The sequence below is a fragment of the Lipotes vexillifer genome, unplaced genomic scaffold (assembly GCF_000442215.2).
Source record: "Lipotes vexillifer unplaced genomic scaffold, Lipotes_vexillifer_v1.1 scaffold257, whole genome shotgun sequence".
Lineage (NCBI taxonomy): Eukaryota > Metazoa > Chordata > Mammalia > Artiodactyla > Lipotidae > Lipotes > Lipotes vexillifer.
In genome coordinates, this window is record NW_006778935.1 from 1,656,192 (window position 1) to 1,667,262 (window position 11,071).

An 11,071-nucleotide genomic window follows, 5' to 3' on the forward strand; every position below is an offset into this window, starting at 1 on the left:
GAGAAAACAAGTGATTTGATAGCATGGGTGAAAGTATTTTGAAAGACTTAAGAATATTCAACAGTAAAGTTATTAGTAGAAGTATTACTAGTGTTACTTATTATTGTTATTATTATGTTACTTGCTTTACTCCTTATTCTTTTTTTTAACCTATTTCCTTTTTATTCATTTATTTATTTAGTTAGTTATTTTTGGCTGTGATGGGTTTTTGCTGCTGTGCATGGGCTTTCTCTAGTTGCGTCGAGCCAGAGTTACTCTTCATTGTGGTGTGAGGCCTCTCATCGTGGTGGCTACTGCTGTTGCAGAGCATGGGCTCTAGGCACGGGACTTCAATAGTTACAGCACCTGGGCTCAGTAGTTGTGGCTCGCAAGCTCAGGCTCCATAGTTATGGCACATGGGCTTTGTTGCTCTGCGGCATGTGAGATCTTCCTGGACCAGGGATCAAACCCATGTCCCCTGCATTGGCAGGTGGACTCGTAACCACTGCGCCACCAGGGAAGTCCCTCCTTATCCTTTTAAAATGAATTAATTATAGTGTTTGTTCCTCCCCACCTTTATCAGAAACTTAGGTATTCTCTCCAGGAAAAATTTTGCCTGGCATGATTTTGAAGAAATAAGAATAAACATTTTGCATATCTAATCTTATGAATTTAGTCTCAGATTCAGCAAGCAGTATTTATGATACACTATAAAAATTAAATCACAAAGTCAATGGAATCCTGTTGATTCCACTGAGCTAAAAATAAATCTGTGCAGATAAGAGTTGAAGATACTGCTTCAACTAATTTAAAAAGTTATTAATAAAATACTTTGCTTGTTGTACTCAGGTGGCTTTCCCTGAAGATAAATACTCTTCTGTATCTTTAGCTAAATTTCTAGGTGAAACTAAGCACCAGTTGTTTTCCTCAAAATGCACAGAGATTATGACTGATGCACAATTTTTGTCTCCCTCTTCTTACAGCAATATTAATATCTCTTTGGGAGAAATTTATTCATGTAGTTTAGGTTAAGCTGCTCATCTTTTACCTCTTTTCACCTTGGAAACACAAGATCCAGGTCTAAAAAAATCAGAGAATCTCAAATACCTGACCACAAGTTTGGCTTAAGATTAGTCATGTGACCTAAGGCAAACCAATCAGAAACTTCACTGAAACTATTATGCTGTGACTACTTAGAAAGGCTCCCATGTATCCCGGGGCATCTTGCCCTCATGAATAGAGGGTATTCAAATGATGGAGAGTGAGATAGATGATTCAGCAATAAATTAAGACAGATAAACCCATGGATTTTTCAATTATACCAGCAAATAGAGGAAAAAAAATCCTTTCTTTGCTTAGGCTAATTTGATTTACATACCCAGCTGTGACAATCAAGTCTTTTTTTTTTCTATTTTAAACAATGAGCTACTTATATTCACTCCCAAGTTCTTTTTTATTTTTTGACAATCAAGACGATTATTGTATACTGCCATATAACTTAAAATGAAAATGACTGAATTAATTGGAAATTAGGATTCACCTTTTTGCTTAAGAAAATTCGAGGAAAAAAGAACTTAGAAATATTACTATTTTCAAAGCAATATGAGATGATGTTGTGATTGTAAAAGAAAAATAAGAAGCTATGATCAAGGAATAATTTGAGAAAAAGAAAGGATTCATGTAAATTCAAAATAGAGTTACTGAATAAAATGCTTCACTGAGGAGCTGGAAGAAAAAATCATTTAATTTTCTAGGACACAAGTTATTTATTTAGTCAATGAATATTAATTAAATACTTACTATGTGCCTGGTTCTGATAGTATATACTAGATTCTTCAGTTATACTAGTGGAAGCAGGAACCCTGTCCTTCAGAGCTGACCTTCTAACTGCTGGAGAACAATAAATATAAACATAAATAGATAAATGTCAGTGTATTAGGCAAGAAATAAGAGCATGGGAACAAACTTGGGAATCCTCTGGGATGGGCAGGTTTTGGAACTTAAATGGGACCATTGGGGCCAGGCTTACTGTGCAATTAAGATATAAGCAAAGACTTGAGAAAGAGGAGGGAGTGGGTTAAGAGAGTATCTAGAAGAAATGGGAGTTCCAGGAAGAGGGAATAGTTTGCACAAAGTCTCTAAGGCAGGTGTGAGCCTGGGGAGGTAGAGATAGAGAAAAGAGACAATATTGCTGGATTGGAATGAGCAGGGTGAAGGTAGCAGAAGATGAAGACAGAGAGGTGCAAGAGGAAGATCATGTAGAGTTTTATTGGCTATTGCAGGGACTTTGCTCTCAGAGAAAGAGGGAGCCACTGCAGGGTTTGAATAAAGAATGTCATGATCTGACTTATGTTAAGGCTAGTTCACTCTGGCTACTGTGTTGGGTAAAATGCCAAGACTAAAACCACAGATATAAGGGGTAAAAAAAGAAAAAGTATTTTATTTTATTTTTCTAACACATTTATTGGAGTATAATTACTTTAAAATGGTTGTTAGTTTCTGCTTTATAACAAAGTGAATCAGTTATACATATACATATATCCCCATATCTCTTCCCTCTTGCATCTCCCTCCCTCCCACCCTATCCCACCCTTCTAGGTGGTACAAAGCACTGGGCTGATCTCCCTGTGTTATGCAGCTGCTTCCCACCAGCTATCTATTTTATATATTGTAGTGTATATATGTCTTTGCTACTGTCTGTCTCACTTCATCCCAGCTTAAACTTCTCCCTCCCCATGTCCACAAGTCCATACTCTACATCTGTATTTTTATTCCTGTCCTGCCCCAAGGTCTTTCAGAAACTTTTTTTTTTTAGATTCCATATATACGTGTTAGCATATGTTGTTTTTCTCTTTCTGACGTACTTCACTCTGTATGACAGACTCTAGATCCATCCCCCTCACTACAAATAACTCAATTTAATTTCTTTTTATGGCTCAGTAATATTCCATTGTATATATGGGCCAAATCTTCTTTATCCATTCATCTGTTGATGGACACTTAGGTTGCTTCCATGTCCTGGCTATTGTAAATAGAGCTGCAATGAACATTGTGGTACATGACTCTTTTTGAATTATGGTTTTCTCAGGATATATTCCCAGTAGTGGGATTGCTGGGTTGTATGGTAGTTCTACTTTTAGTTTTTTAAGGAACCTCCATACTGTTGTCCATGTTGCTGTATCAATTTACATTCCCACCAACAGGGCAAGAGTGTTCCCTTTTCTCCACACCCTCTCCAGCATTTATTGTTTATAGATTTTTTGATGATGGCCATTCGGACTGGTGTGAGGTGATACCTCACTGTAGTTTTCATTTGCATTTCTCTAGTGATTAGTGATGTTGAGAATCCTTTCATGTGTTTGTTGGCAATCTGTATATCTTCTTTGGAGAAATGTCTATTTAGGTCTTCTGCGCATATTTGGATTGGGTTGTTTGTTTTCTTGATATTGAGCTGCATGAGCTGCTTATAAATTTTGGAGATTAATTCTCTGTCAGTTGCTTCATTTGCAAATATTTTCTCCCATTCTGAGGGTTGTCTTTTCATCTTGTTTATGGTTTCCTTTCCTGTGAAAAAGCTTTTAGGTTTCATTAGATCCCATTTGTTTGTTTTTGTTTTTATTTCCGTATCTCTAGGAGATGGGTCAAAAAGGATCTTGCTATGGTTTATGTCATAGAGTGTTCTGCATATGTTTTCCTCTAAGAGTTTTATAGTGTCTAGCCTTACATTTAGGTTGTTAATCCATTTTGAGTTTATTTTTGTGTATGGTGTTAGGGAGTGTTCTAATTTCATTCTTTTACATGTAGCTGTCCAGTTTTCCCAGCCCAACTTATTGAAGAGGCTGTCTTATCTCCATTGTATATACTTGCCTCCTTTATCAAAAATAAGGTGACCATATGTTCATGGGTTTATCTCTGGGCTTTCTATCCTGCTCCTTTGATCTATATTTCTGTTTTTGTGCCAGTACCGTACCGTCTTGATTACTGTAGCTTTGTAGTAGAGTCTGAAGTCTGGGAGCCTGATTCCTCTAGCTCCATTTTTCTTTCTCAAGATTGCTTTGGCTATTTGGGGTCTGTTGTGTTTCCATACAAATTGTAAAGTTTTTTGTTCTAATTCTGTGAAAAATACCATTGGTAGTTTGATAGTGATTGCATTGAATATGTAGGTTGCTTTGGGTAGTATAGCCATTGTCACTACATTGATTCTTCCAATCCAAGAACATGGTATATCTCTCCAACTGTTTGTATCATTTTTAATTTCTTTCATCAGTGTCTTATAGTCTTCTGCATACAGGTCTTTCGTCTCCTTAGATAGGTTTATTCCTAGGTATTTTACTCTTTTTGTTGCAGTGGTAAATGGGAGGATTTCTTTAATTTTTCTTTCAAATTTTTCATCATTAGTGTATAGGAATGCAAGAGATTTCTGTGCATTAATTTTCTATCCTACCACTTTACCAAATTCATTGATTAGCTCTAGTAGTTTTCTGGTAACATCTTTAGGATTCTCTATGTATACTATCATGTCATCTGTAAAGAGTGACACCTTTACTTCTACTTTTCCGATTTGGATTCCTTTTATTTCTTTTTCTTCTCTGACTGCTGTGGCTAAAACTTCCAAAACTATGTTGAATAATAGTGGTGAGAGTGGACAGCCTAGTCTTGTTGCTGATCTTAGAGGAAATGATTTCAATTTTTCGCCATTGAGAACGATGTTGGCTGTGGGTTTGCCATATATGATCTTTATTATGTTGAGGTAAGTTCCCTCTATGCCTACTTTCTGGACGGTTTTTATCATAAATGGGTGTTGAATTTTGTCAGAAGCTTTCTCTGCATCTATTAAGATCACCATATGGTTTTTATCCTTCAATTTGTTAATATGGTGTATCACATGGATTGATTTGTGTATATTGAAGAATCCTTGCGTTCCTGGGATAAACCCCACTTGATCATGGTGTATGATCCGTTTAATGTACTGTTGGATTCTGTTTGCTAGTATTTTGTTGAGGATTTTTGCATCTATGTTTATCAGTGATATTGGCCTTTAGTTTCCTTTCTTTGTGACATCTTTGTCTGGTTTTGGTATCAGGGTTATGGTGGCCTCATAGAATGAGTTTGGCAGTGTTCCTCCCTCAGCTATATTTTGGAAGAGTTTGAGAAGGATAGATGTTAGCTCTTCTCTAAATGTTTGATAGAATTCGCCTGTGAAGACATCTGGTCCTGGGCTTTTGTTTGTTAGAAGATTTTTAATCACATTCTCAATTTCAGTGCTTATGATTGGTCTGTTAACATTTTCTATTTTTTCCTAGTTCAGCCTCAGAAGCTTTGGCTTTTCTAAGAATTTGTCCATTTCTTCCAGGTTGTCCATTTTGTTGGCATATAGTTGCTTGTAATAATCTCTCATGATCCTTTGTATTTCTGCAGTGTCAGTTGTTACTTTTCCTTTTTCATTTCTAATTCTATTGATTTGAGTCTTCTCCCTTTTTTTCTTGATGAGTCTGGCTAATGGTTTATCAGTTTTGTTTATCTTCTCAAAGGATCATTTTTTAGTTTTATTGATCTTGGCTATTGTTTCCTTCATTTCTTTTTCATTTATTTCTAATCTGATCTTTATGATATCTTTCCTTCTGCTAGCTTTGGGGTTTTTTTTTTGTTGTTGTTCTTCTTTCTCTAATTGCTTTAGGTGTAACTTTAGGTTGTTTATTTGAGATGTTTCTTGTTTCTTAAGGTAGGAGTGTATAGCTATAAACTTCCCTCTTAGAACTGCTTTTGCTGTATCCCATAGGGTTTGGGTCATCGAGTTTTTGTTGTCATTTGTTTCTAGGTATTTTTTGATTTCCTCTTTGATTTCTTCAGTAATCTCTTGGTTATTTAGTAGTGTATTGTTGAGCCTCCATGTGTTTGTATTTTTTACAGATTTTTTCTGCAATTGATATCTAGTCTCATAGTGTTGTGGTTGGAAAAGATACTTGATACAATTTCACTTTTCTTAAATTTACCAAGGTTTGATTTATGATCCAAGATATGATCTATCCTGGAGAATGTTCCATGAGTACTTGATAAGACAGTGTATTCAGTTGTTTTTGGATGGAATGTCCTGTAAATATCAATTATATCCATCTATTTAATGTATCTTTTAAAGCTTGTGTTTCCTTATTTCTTTTCATTTTGGATGATCTGTCCATTGGTGTAAGTGGGGTGTTAAAGTCCCCTACTATGATTGTGTTACTGTCAATTTCCCCTTTTATGGATGTTTGCCTTATGTATTCAGGTGCTTCTATTTTGGGTGCATAAATATTTACAAATTTCATACCTTCTTCTTGGATTGATCCTTGAGCATTATGTAGTGTCCTTATTTGTCTCTTGTAATACTCTTTATTTTAAAGCCTATTTTGTTTGATATGAGAATTGCTACTCCAGCTTTGTTTTGGTTTCCATTTGCATGGAATATCTTTTTCCATCCCCTCACTTTCAGTCTGTATGTTTCCCTAGGTCTGAAGTGGGTCTCTTGTAGACAGCATATATATATTGGTCTCATTTTTGTATCCATACAGCCAGTCTACATCTTTTGGTTGGAGCATTTAATCCATTTACATTTGAAGTAATTATCGATATGTATGTTCCTACTGTCATTTTCTTAATTGTTTTGGGTTTGTTATTGTAGGTCTTTTCCTTCTCTTGTTTTTCCTGCTTAGAGAATTCCTTTAGAATTTGTTGTAAAGCTGGCTTGGTGGTGCTGAGTTCTGTTAGTTTTTGCTTGTCTGTAAAACTTTTAATTTCTCCATCCAATCTGAATGAGATCCTTGCTGGGTAGAGTCATCTTGGTTGTCAGTTTTTCCCTTGCCTCACTTTAAATATGTTCTGTCACTCCCTTTTGGCTTGCAGAGTTTCCGCTGAAAGATCAGCTGTTAACCTTATGGGGATTCCCTTGTATGTTATTTGTTGTTTTTCCTTTGCTGCTTTTAATAGTTTTTCTTTGTATTTAATTTTTGAAAGTTTGGTTAATATACATCTTGGCGTGTTTCTCCTTGGATTTATCCTGTAAGGAACTCTCTGCACTTCTTGGACTTGATTAAATATTTCCCTTATTAGGGAAGTTTTCAACTATAATCTCTTCAAATCTTTTCTCAGTCCCTTTCTTTTTCTCTTTTACTTCTGGGACCCTTATAATTTGAATGTTGGTGCGTTTAATGTTGTCCCAGATATCTCTGAGACTGTCCTCAGTTCTTTTCAGTCTCTTTTATATATTTTGCTCTGCAGTAGTTATTTCCATTATTTTAACCTCGAGGTCACTTATCCATTCTTCTGCCTCAGTTATTCTGCTATTGATTCCTTCTAGAGAATTTTTAATTTCATTTATTGTGTTGTTCATCATTGTTTGTTTCCTCTTTAGTTCTGCTAGGTCCTTGTTAAACGTTTCTTGTATTTTCTCCATTCTCTTTCTAAGATCTTGAATCATCTTTACTATCATTACTTTGAATTCTTTTTCAGGTAGACTGCCTATTTCCTCTTCATTTGTTTGGTCTGGTGGGTTTTTACCATGCTCCTTCATCTGCTGTGTATTTCTTTGTCTTCTCATTTTGCTTATCTTACTGTATTTGGGGTCTCCATTTCACAGGCTGCAGGTTCGTAGTTCCTGTTGTTTTTGGTGTCTGCACCCAGTGGTAAGTGTGGCTCAGTGGGCTGTGTAGGCTTCCTGTTGGAGGGGACTGCTGCCTGTGTTCTGGTGTATGAGGCTGGATCCTGTCTTTCTGGTGGGCATGACCATATCCGGTGTGTGTTTTGGGGTGTCTATGAACTTATTTTGATTTTAGGCAGCCTCTCTGCTAATGGGTGGGTTTGTGTTCCTGTCTTGCTAGTTGTTTGGCATAGGGTGTCCTGCACTGTAGCTTGCTGGTCTTTGAGTGGAGCTGGGTCTTCGCGTTGAAATGGAAATCTCTGTGAGAACTTTCTCCCTTTGATATTACGTGGAGCTGGGAGGTCTCTGGTGGACCAATGTCCTGAACTCGGCTCTCCCACTTCAGAGGCACAGGCCTGACACCCGCCTGGAGCATGAAGACCCTGTCAGCCCCATGGCTCAGAAGAAAAGGGAGAAAAAAAGAAAGAAAAAAAGAAAGAAAAGAAAAGAATTAAAAAATTTTTTAATTATTCAAAATAAAAAAAAGTGAAAAAAAGAAAGAAATGGACAGACAGAACCCTAGGACAAATGGTAAAAGCAAAGCTATATAGACAAAATCACACAAAGTAGCATACATATACACACTAACAAAAACAGAAAAAGTAAAACTATATATATAGCTATATATAAAAAAAAAGTGAGGGAGCAACCAAATCAAAAAACAAATCTACCAGTGATAATAAACTCTAAATACTAAACTAAGATAAACATAAAACCAGAAACAAATTAGATGCAGAAAGCAAACCCCAAGTCTACAGTTGCTCCCAAAGTCCACTGCCTCAATTTTGGGATGATTCATTTTCTATTCAGGTATTCCACAGATGCAGGGTACATCAAGTTGATTGTGGAGATTTAATCCACTGCTCCTGAGGCTGCTGGGAGAGATTTCTGTTTCTCTTCTTTGTTCGCACAGCTCCTGGGGTTCAGCTTTGGATTTGGTCCCACCTCTGCTTGTAGGTCGCCTGAGAGCATCTGTTCCCACCCAGACCGTATGAGGTTAAAGGAGCAGCTGATTAGGGGGCTCTGGCTCACTCAGGCTGAGGGGGAGGGAGGATTACGGAATGCGGGGTGAGCCTGCAGTGGCAGAGGCCAGCATGGTGTTGCACCAGACTGAGGCACACTGTGTGTTCTCCCAGGGAACTTGTCCCTGGGTCACAGGACCCTGGCAGTAGCAGTCTGCACAGGTTCCCGGGAGGGGAGGTGTAGATAGTGACCTGTGCTTGCACACAGGCTTCTTGGTGGCTGCAGCAGCAGCCTTTGCATCTCAAGCCCGTCTCTGGTTTCCACGCTGATAGCCGCAGCTCATGCCCGTCTCTGGAGCTCGTTTAGGCAGTGCTCTGAATCCCCTCTACTCACGCGCCCTGAAACAATGGTCTCTTGTCTCTTAGGCAGGTCCAGACATTTCCCCGGACTCCCTCCCTGATAGCTGTGGTGCACTATCCCCCTTGTCTGTTTTCAGGAAGCCAACCCCAGTCCTCTCTCTGGGATCCGACCTCTGAAGACCAAGCCTCAGCTCCCAGCCAGCAGCAGCCCTGGCTGGTGAGCAGACAAGCCTCTCGGGCTGGTGAGAGCTGATCGGCACCGATCCTCTGTGCGGGAATCTCTCCGCTTTGCCCTCTGCACCACTGTTGCTGCGCTTTCCTCCATGGCTCTGAAGCTTCCCTCCGGCCACTGCCACCCCCACCTCCCACCGGGTCTCTGTCAGTGAAGGGGCTTCCTAGTGTGTGGAAACTTTTCCTCCTTTGCATATCCTGTCCCTATTCTTTTGTCTCTGTTTTTTCTTTTGCCCTACCCAGGTATGTGGAGTTTCTTGCCTTTTGGGAAGTCTGAGCTCTTCTGCCAGCGTTCAGTAGGTGTTCTGTAGGAGTTGTTCCACATGTAGATGTATTTTGGGAGAGGAAAGTGATCTCCACGTCTTACTCCTCTGCCACCTTGAAGGTCTCCACTCACTACTCAGAAAAAGTATTTTAAAGCACAGTTAAAATCATCGAAGGTCAGTTTAGGAAATTTAACACCTATTGATACATAAGAGAAGTTCCAAAAAAAGAAAACGGAAAGTTAGGTGAGGGGTTGAGGACTGGGAGAAATAATCACAGAAATCATAGCAAGAAATTTCTCATTGCCAAATTAAAACACGTCTTGTGCTTCCCTGGTGGCGCAGTGGTAGAGAGTCCGCCTGCCGTTGCAGGGGACATGGGTTCGTGCCCCGGTCTGGGAAGATCCCACATGCCACGGAGTGGCTGGGCCCGTGAGCCATGGCTGCTGAGCCTGCATGTCCGGAGCCTGTGCTCCACAACAGGAGAGGCCGCAACAGTGAGAGGCCCGTGTACTGCAAAACAAACAAACAAAAAAACATGTCTTCTGCCTAAAAGGCTCACTGGGATTTGGGTAAATTAAAAAGATCAATTTCTGAAATCAATGTTTTTAACTGAAAATAAATAGAACACAGAAACTTTCAAAGAGGAAAAAAACAATAAGGTAATTCCCCAAAAACTAGAGTAAGAATGACATCAGATAGATGCCAGAAAATGGTATAATAATGCCTTCCAAGTTTGAAGAGAAAATTACTTTAAACGAAGAATTCCAAATCAGTCCAACTCTCAGCCAAGCAAGTATAAGAGAAAAATAAAGATGTCTCCTCACACGAAAAGGTTCAAATTGATTTTGTGGAAACTCTACTTGAGAGTAAACCTTAACCAAATACAAAGGAAATTCAAGAACTTTGAGGACACTGGAAGTAAGAAAATAATAAGTATTGGGAATAAATATATTATTTGAAATTATAAAGATAACCAATGAAACAAATGAAAATTAAAACAAGACTAACAAAAGTTGAAAAGAGAGGGATGTAAATAGGTCTGGGTTAGAAATGAGGAAAATTACTTTTTAAAATCAATGCCAATATACAGTTTAAAATTTGTAAAGGGAGAGGGGGAAGATGAAGGAGGAGTAAGACGCGGAGATCACCTTCCTCCCCACAGATACACCAGAAATACATCTATACGTGGAACAACTCCTACAGAACACCTACTGAACGCTGGCAGAAGACCTCAGATCTCCCAAAAGGCAAGAAAGTCCCCACGTACCTGGGTAGGACAAAAGAAAAAAGAATAGAGACAAAAGGATAGAGATGGGACCTGCACCAGTGGGAGGGAGCAGTGAAGGAGGAAAGGTTTCCACACACTAGGAAGCCCCTTTGCTGTCGGAGACTGCGGGTGGAAGAGGGAGAAGAAAGCTTCGGAGCCGTGGAGGAGAGCACAGCAACAGGGTTGCGGAGGGCAAAGCGGGGAGATTCCTGCACAGAGGATTGGAGCCGACTGGCACTCACCAGCCCAAGAGGCTTGTCTGCTCACCTGCCGGGGTGGTCGGGGCTGGGGGCTGGGAGCTGAGGGTCGGGCTTCGGTCAGAACGCAGGCGGAG